At 39.1% G+C, this 16,903-nt stretch overlaps 1 protein-coding gene across 2 annotated transcripts in view; it reads left to right on the plus strand.

The window, feature by feature from the left end:
- CHCHD3 (coiled-coil-helix-coiled-coil-helix domain containing 3) overlaps positions 1-16,903 on the plus strand; it is a 155,012-nt gene that overhangs the window by 98,889 nt on the left and 39,220 nt on the right. The gene's annotated exons all lie outside the window — the stretch shown is intronic.

Raw genomic sequence — 16,903 nt, forward strand, 5'->3', positions numbered from 1 at the left:
TATGCCATGTGCAAAAAGCACTTCTCTGTCTTTTTTTCACAGTAGATTTGAAACTAAACTGTACAGAACAGTTTGGTAAGCTGTGTGATGTGCTTACAATGTTCTAACATATTGCTATTAACGTTCCTATTCTTTATAGGGTATTATTTTATAGGATGTTAATTTCAAATAATTACTGCTGTCATCATTTTCTAGATCCCAAGCTGGTTGTAACCTTCAGCCTGAATACATTTGCCTCCTTTCCCCCTCTGCCTTCTTCCTGAGTCTACCTATTGTTGATTAATTTGGATTTTTTTTAGTTCGTTTCGAAAATGATATTAACAAGATACATATTTATTTATGCAGCTTAACAGGATAGAAGAAACCCCCTTGTTTTTATGGATTAGGAAGAAGAGCACGTTGCATGAATTATGAGTGTATATAATTGGTCTTAATGAATATTTTAAATAGAGGGCATATCAGATACTGTCTCAGTGTTTTGTCCTGCCTTTTTGAAGAGGACATTAATGAAGTCATGTTCTTGGCAATGAAAAATAGTTTGAAAGGCTGAGGCTAAATTAGTTTAATGATTCTAAAATAGTGCATTATTTAAACAGTTAAAAATTAAGATCCTTCACAAAAAAACCCCAACCACAGAATACCTTCCTTACTCTCAAATGCTGGTGTTAGAGAAAAAAGCATCTGCAGTATCTCATCCAAACGGGCTTCTGATGGGTTGGTTATACCTCTGCTTGTACTTATCGGCCTTCCATTTTACTGTTTCGGTGCAAGTAGTACTGGAGTGATTCATGGCGAAGGATGTGTGATAAACCATGATTCTTTGTTTGAAAGCTTTTTTTTACCTTTTTAAGGTGCTGTGCAGCAAATAAGATTTTACTCTTAGTTATTTTTAATGTTAAAGTAGGTCACCGATACAGTGCCTTTGCTTGCTCCTGTTAAGTGAAGACTTCTGATGTGGAATCGCGTTTTAACACGCATGTGAACATATCACGGTTGTGTGCAAGTGAGATAATGAAGTTTAAATAAGTGTATTTGAGTGCTACTGAAGCATCATCCCCCAAGCGATGTGAAATAAGTGAACTCTGCCATCTCTTGCTTTCTCTTCTTGGACTTGGAAGTCTCCAGGACTAGAGCAGGCAGTTCTGAATTGACTGTCTTATGCCATGGACGATGTTTGCTTTGTCTTCAGAGTGGAACTCTCATGATATTAAGGCTTGTCTTCTCATTCTGACTTTTTATTTGTAAGCTAAGGGACCTTTGCTTTGCCAAGTTGTCATCCGGTTTGTTTTCAAAGTGCGTGTGCGTATCTCTTCCACACAAAAAGGAGTTATTTGAGCTCTGAAAGGAGGTGAACTCTGCTCCAAATCTGACTTTGAACTTTTTCAGAGATGTGGAGATTACAGAATGAAAAACCTGCAAAAGCAGAGAGGTCATGTCTCCTGCAATCTCAGCTTCACTGAGGCTAGTGCCTGCAGCCGTTATTAAGGTCATTTGTGAGATTCTGTATTGGTGATTTTTGAGCATTGGGATGGAAATAGAGCTTTAAGAAAAAAGGAAGGTCTGGAACGGCCTAACGTTCTGGAAATTATAGAACACAATAATAGGCTGCTTATTTGTTCCTAAACTTGTCCTAATTTCAGTGAAAAGTACACAAAGTCCGAGTATGGGTGTTCAGCAGAGAAAAGATCAGAATAGGAGGTAAGGTGGGAGTGGAGTAAGTGCAGCTCAGACAAGTAATGTCAGTATGAAGAAATGTGCAATGAGTCTGTCACCTGTGACAAAGAATGCTAATTACATTCTCAGATCATTCTTACATCAAATAAGCACACTTTAAAAATACTGCAGTTATGCGTATGTGGTATTTCTGTCTGTTGCATCATTGAGTGTCAGAGCTCATCTGTATGATTAATTGGCTTTTTGATTACTTAGCTTTTTCAATTAGAAGCTTTGTATTTGTGTTCTTCAATGCTGCTGAAAAAACAATGCAGACATTGATAATAAAGGGAGACGACAACTGAACAGATTAGTGTCAGCACAGTGTGCTCCTTATGGAGAAAATTATTATACATATTCAGTGCCAGATGAAGTCTGTCAATTATAAAATATTTCAGTGACTGAGTGAAGATGCTCAACCTTTTCAGGGGATTAATACAGGACAAAATAACTGTGCACCAGTGACAGCTGTGATACTAAAACATAAACAATTCTATTCTCCAGGGCAATATCTGTTCATAAATTTGGTTTATGTGCTAAAAACCTTTTGATACTTTCCAAAAACCCAGCGATTCCCCTAACAGCTGCCAGTGTTTTTAGGTCAAAGATAGCACATAAGCTATGAGTTATTACATGCTCCACAGCAGCAAAGCAAAATGAGATAGTTTAACAAAGGAGTTAAAGAATAACTTTCTCAAACTGTATATCTGACTAGGATGTAAAGCTGTTATTTAAGAGTTCGCACATTAACCTTTGAGAAAAATTTGTCAGTGTTTTTTCACCGTCTGCTTACAGGCTGATAGTGCTTCTTGACTACAGCAAAAAACCCCAGAGACAGCAGTATTCAAATCATTGACATGTGTGTACTGTACGTTGTCTAATTTACTTACTGTAATAAGGTGGTGTTAGTGGTATTTTAAACCATTTGATTTGTCTTTTAAAATAGCAAAGCAAGAAAAGGGAAAGCTAACATCTCGGGCAGATGGAGCAGGTTGCTGGCTCGAAGAACAAGCCTCTGGCCTCTTTCTCGAACGTTGTCTCATGCGTGCATCCCCACGTGCAGTCACACGCTTCTGTCCCGTCGTATTCATCGTTGCGCTGTTCAGCTCCCCCACGTCCGCCATCCTTCCGCTGTGCCACTGCTTTCGTTGTCAACTCCAAGCCCCACGGCTGTAGGCTTCGTAGCCATTGTTGCGTCTCGATTGTCGCTGTGATGTGTAGGTTCCAGTCAACATCAACAGTTGCATTAATTTTGTCTACATAGTAGACACCCTGTTGTTCCTTCACCCTGTTGCTTTTGCTTTAGAATATTTTCGCTGCGTAGGAGACGTGACTAGATCCTCTCTCGCTTCTGCTTATAGTTTTGGCGTCATGCAGACGCTCACAGCGAGGGGTGTCTGTGCATGCTTCTGTCACTTTGAGAATGATGCAACTCTCCCTAGTTCAAATTTCCTTCAGCAAATCCACCTGTTTTCATGTTACACAGCTTCATACTACTACTATGCATCATTACGAGAACCATGCCCCTAGTCATAGGAGCAGAAGGAAATTAATTTTAATACACTGCTGTATGACACAACTATTCAGTTTATCAGGGTGAATGAACAAGATAGGTATCCCCATATTAATCAGGATATTTCCCACTCAAGCGAAGTTTCTATGCTTGTGAGTTTCCTAGAAATACTTCTAGTAAGTATTGAGTAGTATGCATGCGAATATGCATACGGCATAAGGTAATAAAATTATTCTGTTAGCATTTGGAGGTTTCAGCATTATATTGGATACGCTGAAGATTTAGCAGTCAACAAGTTACTGCCCTGATAGTTCTTCCTTGCCGATTCTATAATTTCTGTGCATGTCCTTGCTGACTTTAGAGGCCTTTGCAGGGAGACTCCTGCACCGTACAGGGCTTACAGCCAGATCAGAGCCTGAGAATATAGACATAAGTTCTGGAAATGTGATCCTCTTATCTGCATCCATTTTTTCATGACTTAAATTTTGAGGAAGGATTTGCAAATTGTAGGTTCGACACTTAATTTGGGGATTCTACTTACCATGTAGGCTGTCAAGGAGCATTAACCTTAAGGTAAGATGAGCACACAGAGCATAAAGCTGTGAGCTGATGGCACATACTATACCAGGTGTTAAATAGTATTATCCATCCTGCTTGCTACAGTAAATAGGATTTTGCTATTATGATGTGTCAGGATTTTCAGAGAAATCAAATTTACTAGACACTAAACTGCCATCCTCACTGCTGAGCGGCTTTATTCTGGGATCTTGCGTTCATACTAATCCTGTTGGTAGGAAATGCTTATACCAATTGTGTGGGGAAATTATAATTTAATGATCTCTTCCTTTTTTCTGTTCAAGGCTTAGAATGGACAACATGCTTTGCAGTGATAGCCCCAGTGCTCAGAAAAGGAGATGATATACAGTTCAGCTTCACAGCCAAGTATTGGCTTTTTGTAGGTGTTTATAATGAACATAAGTGCTAAGATGCAAACAATGCAAGTTCCACATTTGTTCAGATGCTTCAGAGTCTTGTTTGCCTTTTCAAATCTCAACAACTAAATAATCAGAATCTGTTTGCTGTGTTTTTTGTAAACTGTAGTTTGCAAGATGTAGATAACAGAGGGGGACTCTTATAAAGCAGTATAATAACTACAAACATTTTTATCCCTACACCGTATTTTAGCAGTTTAAAGATTTTTGTTTCTATTTGTTTTAAGTTATCAGTCTGTTTATTTTCTTTGATCTTGCATGACTGTATCAGCAAGAATTTCATAACTAGAGGATGATTCTGCTCTCACCTCTTGTGTTTAGAAGTTTGTACTCACTAGAGCAAACATGTTTACTCTCCACACATTTGTACTGCATTCTTTCGTGTCTTTCAAAATCAAATAGCAGTGATGTAGGTACAGCATTTTAAGACTTGAGGCTGGATCCAGCCAAGTAAGAAATGGTTTTGGCTGCTGATACTATTATGTACTGAGCACTTAGGGGAAACAGAGGGAAAGCTCTGCAAACCTTTTGGCGTTGTTCCCGTGAAGAAATGGAATTAGCTCTAGCACAGAGCTAACAGACTTGCTAAGTTGTCCTTGTTGATTAAGTGCAATGTGTGCTTGCTTTGTTGGGCACACGTAATACTGGTAGGTTTTTCCAAATTGCCCATTGTAATACAAAATACTGCTCATATAGATTTCTGTTCTAAACATAATGTATAGCAACAGGAATAGTCACTGTGTTCTACATTTGTGTTATATTTTGCATCTTTCTTGCCATGGATGAGTAAAGCAACCTTTTGGTAGTAGCTTTAATGTATACTGCCGACATCTTTTTTTGTGAACATGGTCTGTAAAGGAATCTCTTATAACTTCCTCAACTTTCAGAGTTTCTCCAGTTTGCCACTATGGAGATGCTTCTTAGTCCACTGTCTGGAGTGGTGAATTTGGTAAATGTGGTACAGCTAAAAATGCTTGGTCCTTTTCTTTCTTTCTGCTGTTTAAACTGGTGCTTCCAGTAACGGCTGTGTTGTCTTTGACCTAACCAAAGTCCTGTACTTCAGCAAGGGCTGGCTGAATGGCAGTTTGCAGACCTTCCTTCTCTTTGAATTCTAAGTGAGTATGCCTATGTTGTATTACTTAACAATAACTTTGAATTTTAACCAGTCATTATAGCAGAAGTCTCTAAATATCCATGGTTTGAAAGAAAAAAGTTTCATCATTCCTACCCCCTTCTATTTTTATGAGATGTTCTCAGTGGATTTTTTTTCTTGTTTCTATCTTGCTGGCTATCTATTTCTCTCTCTTTCTCCCTCCCCATATCAAATATAGACACCCCCTCCCCCCATATATCAATACATTAATGCTATTTCCAAACACTTTTCAGATAGAAGCAATAAAATATATTATGTCTTCCATTTGACAAATTCTGCTGTCTATCATATCATATAGTTGTTAATGAATTGTATTATTTCTGTGAAGTTATTGGTGTGGGTTTTATTTTTCAAATGGATATTCAGCTGCGACAGCGGGTTCTTGCAGTTTTCCCCAAATCGGTGCAGCAGGAGACCTGAGTATAAAATCAAGATATATTAATTTCTCATTTTGTGCTTGGGCCAGGAGACTATTCTGTGTCTGAGCTCATATGCTGCACCAATGAGATAAAAGTAGGAGTTCATCAGTTTCCCAGTGCTTTGTATTTCCATACTGCTCATGAAAACCAGTCTTTTTAGTACTGACCAGAGCGTAATGTTTTTGTCAGTTTAGCATAATAAAGCTGTCAACCCAACCTGTGATCTTGCTTCATGTTGCCAATATTAGAAAATTTCTCTCTTCAAATTTCATTATATTTTGGGGATAGAGCTTTTGTTGAATGCTTCTTGCCTGGCAGGTTGAGATTAGGAAACTTGCTACCAATTACAATATCTGAAACCTCAACCTGATTGACAAAGACAGACTGAGCTGTAGCCTTCTGACTGTAGCACTGCATTAATGCGCTACCTCCATATCTTGCTGAGCCACAATCATTACTCTGAACAATTGTTTGTAAGCCTTGATTTTATTTTTTTCTGCTCATTATCTTATTTACCATTTATGAATAAGTAGCTAGGATGTTTGTTATTAAATACACACCTCACCCATGTAATTTTTTTTTCCCCTAAACCCACCAAATATGCATGGTGTTTTCTTCTGAGACATTTTCCCAATAAAAATACCTGTTTCAGGCTCATCTTTCACTATCACATATCCAATCAATAGCAATTCTGAAATGCCGCCTAATAACAAAATAAGGAGTTGTTCCACGCTGAATAGTAGGTATTGATGTTTCTCAAAATGTTTGTTTATAGATTATTTTTCCATTCTGTATGTGTATCTTCATATAAATGGAGACCAAAAGAAGTGCGATAACTAATATTCCAGGCTTTTTTTCCCCTGTGCCGGAATACGCTTGGTAACTTTTAACATGTAACCACTAGTTTCATATAGGTTGTTTGCAATCCTTTTTTTATTTATCCAGTATGTGCAAAACCATGGTTTGGGATGATTTTTGATTTCAAGTAGTTTTAGTTTGGGGCAAAAGATGAATAATTCCATGTTTTTGTTTTGTAAGAATTTGCAGAAGACCTAGGGATAACGGTATACTGGATGCAAACTAATAACTTAGGGTCCTGCGGCAGGGATGTGTTTATGTGATCTTTCAAGACTTTTCAAATGTGCTCTGCTTTTTGTAATGCAGTTACAGGGGGGGGTGTGTCCCTTTATTTTATCTCCATTAGTATCTCTTTAACCCATCATCGTTCTTAGAACTTTATTTTCCTGAGTAGCTTCTGGTTGACTTTATTTTCCTTGCATCACTGGCCAGAACTGACTCTGATATTTTCCCTCCACTCTTCCTGCTATATTTCATTATGCTTTTTGGCCTAAAATGCTGTTTTAAACTCATCCCAAAGTCTCTTTCTTTGCCTATAGGGTGCCCCAGTGTCATTTCCTACAGAATTTCGTCACTGACATTTCCTCAAGTGTGGGAGAAGGCGTTTTTTTGAGGGTGGTTGCACTGTCTGTGTTATGGAGAGGTATGCTCAGAGAGGTGGGATAGACTTTGATTGGTAATGAGGATGCTCAAACCCTCTAAAATTTAAACTCTTAGAGATTTTGGTAGTTAATAGGGGATTTACTGACCCAAGAAACAGGGAAATAATATTTTTCACAAATTGGCTATTTATAGAGTGCTTTGTGTTTATCCAGCTATCGTGTAGCTTTGTAAAGATGATTTCTTTCAAAACCCCATTTCTGTTCCTTCAGCTTTTAAGTCTTCACTGCTTGAATTGTATTTTTTTTTTCTTAACTTTTCCTCAGTTATACAATTATCACCACTCTGGATCACAGCATTTACTGGCCTCCTACTGTACTTTAAGAATAGGAATTTATTTACGGTCCCATGATAACTGGTCATTGCTAATCATTATTTTTCTCTAAGGGTGCTTCAGTTTGTGTTAACGTCACGTAAATCTTGGTGCTTCTGAAGCCTGAACACATGTACTTGTTCTTCCTACGAATAAAATATACAGATGAAGATAAACTGTGATGGGAGTGGGAACATATGAGGCGATACTGGAAAACAAAGCAGTCAAAAACCAGCATGTTGGGCAGCTCCTTCATTCTCCCTCTTCTTTATTCCCGTGTCCGAAATCATGTTGTCAGGAGAGCTGGATAACGCCTTTCCTCTGCCGTTGCTTGCCTTGTCTGTTGGAAGGGCTGGAAATCACAGCGAGCGGGACCTGACTGTGTGTGCGGCGTGGGAGCAAGCGCGTCTCTCCTGTGGGACGGCTGTCCCGCAAAAACACGTGCTGGATCCTAATGAGGCTAAGCAGGTTGTTCATCCAGCCCCGCTCACTTTTATGAATACAAATTAGTGGATGCATACAGTTAAACATAAACATGTCAGCGTTGCCTAAGTCACCCTTAGTGATTGTGTCTGCATCTGTTTTCGTTTATAGTTTCAGCTGCGCTTTTCCCCTTCCCCTTCTTGAGGAGTAAAGAAAAGTATCATTAGAGAAAATTTTTTTTAATAGGCAAAATGGAACAAACCGAAGAAATTTGTCATTTGAATGTTAAAAGGCAGTGTTTATCGCATTTCATAGGATATGGCAAAATGTTTTAACATATGGGTAGTTAATGAGTAAGCAGCTTTCATTTCACCCAGGTCTGTTCCCTCCGCCCACCCTCTTTCCTTTACAGAATTTGAAGTTTGGGAACAAATACTGTACTAAGTTAACACTATATTAAAACAACACTCAGTGAGATAGTTTGCTTGGATTTCTTTGTCAAGGTTAACATATTTAGAAAATACTGCAACTATAGATTGAACCACCTGAGAAGTGAAATACTGAATTTTTAGGATACCTTCTAGAGATTTTTCTAGTTATATAATTTTTGGACTAATTCCACAGGAATAATCCTTTAATCTTGTTCAGTCTCCTGGGAATCTGATAGAAATATTTTCCCTTAAACATGTTTATCTTTTTAATATATACATACTTTCTTTGAATTGCCCATTTTTACTTTTGGGCAAGCTGAGCATTGGATGTAAAAAAGTGGAGTACAAACCAGTCCCTGTTTTCACTTGTTTTCTATTCTTTTTCCTTTGCGCAATTGCATTTAAATCCAAGAAGTACCTAAGTATACTCTCCATTTAAACAAGTGTAAATGGCATTATGTGCATTAAAACATTCTGTGAGCCTCCCTTTCTATTTAAAACGATGACACCAAGTTGGGCGGGAGCGCTGACCTGCTGGAGGGTAGGCAGGCTCTACAGAGGGACCTGGACAGGCCGGATCGATGGCCCGAGGCCAGTTGTACGAGGTTCAACAAGGCCGAGTGCCGGGTCCTGCGCTTGGGTCACAACAATCCCGTGCAGCGCTACGGGCTTGGGGAAGAGCGGCTGGAAAAGGACCTGGGGGTGCTGGTCGACAGCTGGCTGGATATGAGCCGGCGGTGTGCCCAGGTGGCCAAGAAGGCGAAGGGCATCCTGGCTTGTGTCAGAAATAGTGTGGCCAGCAGGAGCAGGGCAGGGATCGTCCCCCTGTACTGGGCACTGGTGAGGCCGCACCTCGAGTCCTGTGTTCAGTTTTGGGCCCCTCACCACAAGAAAGACCTTGAGGTGCTGGAGCGTGTCCAGAGAAGGGCAACGAAACCGGTGGAGGGTCTGGAGCACAAGTCCTATGAGGAGCGGCTGAGGGAACTGGGGCTGTTTAGCCTGGAGAAAAGGAGGCTGAGGGGAGACCTGATTGCTCTCTGCAACTACCTGACAGGAGGGTCTAGTGAGGTGGGGGTCGGTCTCTGCTGCCACCTAACAAGTGCTAAGACGAGAGGAAACAGCCTCAAGTTGCACCAGGGGAGGTTTAGCTTGGATATTAGGAAAAATTTCTTCACCAAAAGGGTTGTCGAGCATTGGAACAGGCTGCCCAGGGAAGTGGTGGAGTCACCATCCCTGGGGGTATTTAAAAGATGTGTAGACATGGCACACAGGGACATGGTTTAGTGGTGGACTTGGCAGTGTTAGCTTAACAGCTGGACTTGAAGATCTTAAAGGTCTTTTCCAACCTAAATATTTCTAATATTCTGATTCTATGAAAACAGTCCCTTTTCTGCCTAGGCAGTAGTTAGTAATTTTTCTCATTATAAAGCAAGAATTTTTATGTGAAATGTTGCTATGCTTTTTTTGTAAATAGTCTTGTAAACCTAAAGGCTGAAATAGCCTTTCCAAGCACATACCGGCTTCATTTTCACTGCTGTCAGTCTGAGTGATATTTTAATTTTTTCTCCCCTAAAAATACTTCAGTCCCGTAACTGATAGATAAATGAGAGAATCCCCAGGAAATGCTGCAGAATGTTTCTATTTGCCAGCACAATAAATGCAGAAGCTAATAAATGTCCTCTTACATCAGGAGGAGGCGTATAATGAGTAAATGATGGGAAAAGGAGTTTGGGAAATAAATGATCAATCCAATCTACGTCGACAAACAATTTCTTAATAACTTGGCCTTCGGTGGGAGCGAGGGCTCTGTTCAGCCCAGAGGAGCTGCTGAATCTCTGCGCTAGAGACGGGCCATTTACATCTGGCAGTTGATGGATTTTGTGAGGCTGTTTTAGGTCGCTGAACAATAAGCTGCGATTCAGACACAGCCTTTTTCATGTGAGGTTTTAATGGTTCACCATTTGCGTACGTGTGCACGTAGGAAAAAGGGGCAGCAGATTTAATCCTCGCTTCTGTTTCTAGATGGTAAGCACAGAGAATGCTTGGGTTTGGGAAAGCTTTGTGTAAAGGACACTGTTCACACCGTGCTTGAGGAAATCAGTCCTCTGTGTTGTGTCCTGGTATAGGTATATCGTCTTTCTCATCTCATTTTATTACACTCTTCATGTGCAAGAGATCAAGTCCTGCCCAGGAACAGTTGTGTTTAGTGGTGATATTCTTAATATCGGGGAGAGGCTGGCTACAGTAGGAGTTGAACCAAAATCTTAGGACGTGACCGCATTTTAAGCTCACTGCAGAGAGGGGAAGACAGATGTACCAGATTTTTTTATAACATTAGTCATGGCACATATCTCAGCTTTGGCCGGGCTTCGCTGCAGAAGGAGTGAAAGGTTAAATAAAGTTGGGGGGTTTTGTATTGAGAATACAATACAGAAATGCAAAATTTTGTATATTTCTGTATTCTGTGAAATGCCCCAGAAACTAAAATTCTAGCTTTAAAGTTGGGAAAAGGAACTCAAATTCAAGATGACCAGGAGGGTTTGTAGGAAGAAAACTCGGGAAAATAGGAGAGGAGAAAGAAAATCAGTATAATGGACTTGGTGGCAAGCCTAGTGACAACTTCTTTTCAGCCAAGTTTTTGCTTTGAAGAGATCAAAACCAATTTGTCTTGGGCATTTACGCAGATTCCTTTAAAATCCCTGCCTCCCTATTCCTTCAGAAGGGATGAAATAGACGGCATTGAGTTTCTGTATGTGAGATCCTTCCTGGAAAACTAATGTGCCATTTTTACACTAGTACTTCCAAGGGGAAGGTTTCTTCTCTTTTGTATTCTGTTTTAACTGTTTTTCAGCCTGTTTATGGCTTCTGTGTCTGGTAACGCACTCGGTATGAAACAGGTCCAGCTCAGCTGCACAGGGGCTCGTTGTTGCTCTTGTAGTTTTTAATTGGGATATCGACACAGCTTAGCAAAAGCCGTAGTGAACCATCAGTAGCTGGGAGAGGGGACAGAAATGATAATGCCAGCCTGGTGGCGTGTTCAGCTCTCTTTAAGCGTGTCAGAGAGAATTGAAAGTTCCCCCATCTTATGCCTTTCTAACTGAAAAGCATTATACCTGAAAGCTGAGACTTTTCAATATGTTTCTATTCACATGCATATTTCTATGCCTCAAAAGGCCTTTCCTTTTGAAATATGGAAAGATAATCATGTGTTTGAAATGAGTAGATACTCTGCTGCCACTTTTGAAATCTTCATTTTTTTTTTTCCCCATGTCAGAGAGTTTAACCGTTTGCATTACTGTGGGCCATAATCATGTAGGAATATGTATTTATGCGCACTAAAACACGAAAACATAGCTGCAGTAATTAGGAAGCAAATTCCAATGAACCATAGCAGAGGAGTTCAAACATATGTCTAATTCTCGGAAAAGAATTACAATTTTTTAAAATGTCTTCCCTTAATAACATGTCGATGTTTTCCATATCTGGTACCACTGTAATCCAGTTAAAGATCTTTTCCTGCAACAAAATTTAGTGCTTGTTTGTCTATATATTTATCAAACATAAAGCCCAAAGAAGACATTCCTTGTTCCCAATAGATTGCAACAATAATACAGAGCATTTTTTTGGTGTTTCAAACCATATGTATTTTTAAAAGCATTGCAGATAATTGTTGCTTCCTGCCAGCTCAAATGTCTGTTCGTGCCAAACTTGCTCCAGATTTCAGTAGCTAATTCTCACTAGCCTACAGCTTTCAAAAGTAGAAGCATAGTAGTGCTTGGCAGTGGTTAATGTGATATGAATTGTAATTATTGCTTTCTACAGGTATAAATGAATTTTGACCCATGTTATAGAAAGTGCCTCTATTTTTTTAATATTTTTTTTTGCCTTTGAGTAATGAGTAAATGTTTGACCAGAAAATCTGTTTGATAATCCTACTTCTGTTTCATATCTTAGAAAATTCACCATTTTTTCATTGCCTCGGTTTCTCCAAGCAAGGGAAGAACAATGCAATCATCAAAACATCATATTGAAAGTGAATTCTCTGATAAAGTATAGAAACAGATATCGCACAATTTATTTTCTAGAGAAGTAAGCGAGTTAAAATATGTAATCTTTTGTATTAACCATTTTATTCAGCAAAATATATCCAACCATGAAGGCACTCATTTCTTGCTTAACTTGTCTAACAGGCTTTTAAAGTGTGCATGTGTGCATCATAGTTGCATTTTTGAACAGATTTCATTTTTAAGATAGCAAATTGTTATTTTTCATATCAGGTGGTTATAGGGTTGCACATGTATTGCTGTTTAGTGCACTGAAATAGCATAATGCAAGTCACAAAAGTATGTATTAAAGACTGTTCTAGATTGTAGTGAATGATATCTCATGCATTATTTTTCAGCAAACCCTACTTTGTGGGATTTACAGTAGAGTTAGGTGCTGGATGTATGCGTGGCTTTTGTGATTACAATAGTAATACGGAGATTTTCACGCTTTTTCTTATCCCCACCTCCCACTGGGTTTCAGTTGCGCAAGCTTTGTATTCAGTAGCTAATGTTGGAAGTCAACACAACATGCCCAAATGATCTTTTTTAGAGGCTAGGAGTTGTTCAATAAAGCATTAAGGAGAAAAGAAAAGGTGTTTTGGAATAAGAGAAGAGCCGCAGTCTTAAATCAGGACTCCAGGAGCCCCTTTTTCGGGGGTGCCGTTCCCACCCTGTGTGTCAGACGCTCAGGAGCTCTACTTGTTCTTACTCAAGACACATGATATAGTTTTCTGTAGTTGAAGCTGTTCAATGTGGTGTGTTTATAGGAAAAACTGTTCATATCTTTGCTGTCTTGTCCCTTTTAATACCACTGAATAGGTACACTATTCTTTTTGACTTAATGCTACCAAATAACACATGGCGAGCGTAACACACCCCTTGAAATGAATACAGACCATACTTTATTCATTGCACATTTCAAACAGCTTCCATGATCTTCCTTCCTTCTTAAGAATTTACTGCTGCTACTATCACTTAATTTTTTTAAACTTTCTTTAATTATAAGTTTAAAAGAATGTGCAGAATGCTGAAGACTTGAGAATCTGTTGTGGCTGAGCAGGCAGTAGTATTTCAGAAGGCTTTCAACTGGGCAAACCAAAACATCGCTGTGTATAGGTAAGATGAATTATTAGATAGCAGTGGAGGTTGGACTTCCTTTTAGAAAATATGAAGAAGGTTTTTTTTCTAAAACACTTTTTCAAAAGCAGAAAACGACTCTCCTAAATTCAGAAAACTTGCAACGAATTTTTTTCTTTGAATTGTTGCCATGAACTAACAGATACTTGTAAAATTGAAAGAACTTCATAAAAACCTGAAAAATCCTTACAAGACCTGTGTTTTTATATTGGAAAATCAAGTATAAAATGCTATGCGTGTTTGTACCATAAAATGTGTGGAGTATTTTTGAAGTGGGAGTTTTACCACTGGTTAACAGAACAAGGGTTTATTGACAATATTTGAGAGGACATATGATGTCTTTTTATTTGACTAGCTGATGTAATTAAAGCAAGCTTTCAGACACATGAACCTATTTTCATGTGGCTCTGAGTTTACTGGCAGTATTTTACTTCTCGTCCAGACTTTAAGAAATAGCATGAAAGCGGAGATAGAGTAAATAGAAAGCTTCAGTGTGCTGGCACCATAAATACAATTCCTGGTGGCATGATCCATAGGACACAGACTTAATACAAACGAGAAATCATCCTTGGAGGTGTTCAAGACTCAACTGGACAAGGTCCTGAGCAAGTTGGTCTAGTTGGACCTGATTTGAGCCAGGGACTTGGAATAGATGACCTCTGAAGGTGCCTCCTAAATTATTCTGACTTGGCACTATAAAATGAAGCTTGCTCGTTCAGAGAATTTATCTTACCACTTGTTACATCTGGAGAATGAATAAATAATTACAGTAATACATGCAGCATTGCAAAGAGCTACTGTAGTATTCAGTAAGCTTACAGTGATGTAGATCCTACAAGGTGTTTCCAGATCTTATAATAGCAAAATGGATGTGTTTTCCCATAGTGGGTTTAAGATAGCTGACCAAATCAAAGATATGGGAGCTTTTATTGACTAGCTTCCCTACTGTAGAGGGAAAAAGAGGAGAAAAAATATTGACTATATCAAGTGCATTTTGAATACTCCCATACATTATATAGATATAACCTGTTATGTAGAATAAACTGCAAAAATCAGAACTTGCAAAGACTTCCATATCTTTATCAGGCAACTGTGTTAATCAATAGAGAATTATAATTTATCTAGCTAGATCTGTTGCTGTAAGGAATGAAGGAGAATTATAAATTATTGTGGTTGGGCTTCTGGTATTTTGAAAAGAACCACTATGTGTAACTCTTCCCTCAGTTGTTATGTACTGTTTTGGTGTTATTTTGGCATAGTGCAAATGTATTACGGAGTATTTGCCGCAGAGAAGCTCATCTAACTTGCGGTGTCTTTGTATATCCTCCTTGCTGAGACAATGGCAGTGATGCATCTTCCCTAACGTCGCTTAAAGTGGAAACATCTAGTCTCTATTAAATACCTGGGTTCACTCAGTAGTTGCCAGTGAGAGATAGATGCCGCTGAAAGGTGATCAAACCATCCCATCAATTTGGCAAGGGAATGATTTGCCATCACATTGTTCTTGTGTTTTGCTGTTGATTTTTGAGGAAGCGTAGTACAAGCATCTATCTATAGGTAGCCGAGATTAGGTATGATGAATCCCACCCTAAGAGACAAATACCAGCACGGGTAGAGGGATTAGCAGACCTGCTTCATAATAACAACATTGACCTACACGGGCAAATTTAGAGTTCCCAACATGTGCCAAAATAAATGGACACGGCGTGAGGGGACTGGGTATGTAACGCAGACTGCATTCTCAAGAAACAACTGAAAATCTGTTCAGACTAATGAGGAAGAGGTCTCTGCAAAAGGCTGTGGATGACTGGAGAAATACAGGTGTATAGCACAAGTGATCACTTTGAATGGAAAGGAAAAATAAAGACACCAGTGGGAGAATATACATATGTAGGAGAGAACATACACTAAATAGCTGCGGGATGGTTGAAAGGCAGAGTAAGGGCTCCGGCTTGAAAGATGCACTGAGCACTGCAGGAGGGAGAATTGAAATGGATAGTAGGAGTAAACAGAACCTGCGAAGAATGCAGGAAAAAGAAGCCTGGTAAATAGTGGGAATCATCTTCAGAGATCACAAAACATAGTTATAAATTATGAATGTTTTTAGAGGTCTGCATTTCAATTATTTGGCCTAGCGTATCATCCAGCTGTAGGAATTTTGTGGCATGTTGCCTTATTACTTGAGAGCGACCGCGTTTTTTACTTCCAAAGCAACGTATTTGGTGCTAATGATTACACTGTGGCATGCGGAGACACTTAATTGCTTTCTTTTCCATAGGTCTTGGATTTTTTATTTAGCGGGTTTTTGAGTGAGAAGGCCACCTGCCTTAGTTTTGGCTGCATTTCTTTCAGAAGGCTGTTTCCGAACAGAATGGGTCTGCTGGGATACACTGTTGTAAGAACATTGAAAAATTCTCACGTTATTTTGATTTAAACATGCTTGGAGCTCGTTTCATTTCTTGCTTTGCTAAACATGAGCATAGTTCTCAATCTAGACAGAGTGTAAAGTGTAGTTTTCTTGGATTCGGCTACTTATCAGTCGTGGAAACAAATACATACAATGTTTTTCACCAAGCAATTTTTTTATATCCTTAGCAATCTTGTTGTACCAGTCCTGGTATTTCCTCACTGCTCGCACATGGTGTTCAAAACAGTTGCAAAAGACCATCCCTCAAGTTCTTCAGTCACTTCATAGTCACCAAAAACTGTTATTGATATGTAGGTTTTTTACAGTTTTGCTTAGCTCTTGTTGTACAGCATCAGCTGTCAGCCAGTTGATATTTTGTGATTGAAAGACTTTCTGCCATGATATCTTTTAGGTGGTTTGACATGGATCACAAACTTTGCACAGTGAAAGGATGGTCTCTCCGTATTCAGCTCCTCTTTGCTGATCCTGACATCATCAAAGTCTTTTCATGTGACAGTGATATAAACAGCCAGATACCAACATTTAGAATATTTGTACCGGAAATACTCAAAAAAGTCTGTTGGTCTGACCAAATGCAAATATTAAAGTGGTCCTGAATAATAAGCTCATCCTACTTGGATACTGCAGCTTGTAATTCCACAGTATGAGAGCTTTGGTAGTATCGATCGAACTTGTTCTTGAGTCTCAGTGTTATATCAGCGTTGGCTGTGCTGAGCTGGTTACCTGAGGAAAGTTACCACAACCTGATACCAGTTCAGAAGAACAAAGACAAAACTTTTTGAAGCTGTGATATAGGGACAGGAACAAGCCTGTGAGA

Source organism: Accipiter gentilis, chromosome 11 (genome assembly GCF_929443795.1).
Source record: "Accipiter gentilis chromosome 11, bAccGen1.1, whole genome shotgun sequence".
Classification (NCBI taxonomy): domain Eukaryota; kingdom Metazoa; phylum Chordata; class Aves; order Accipitriformes; family Accipitridae; genus Astur; species Astur gentilis.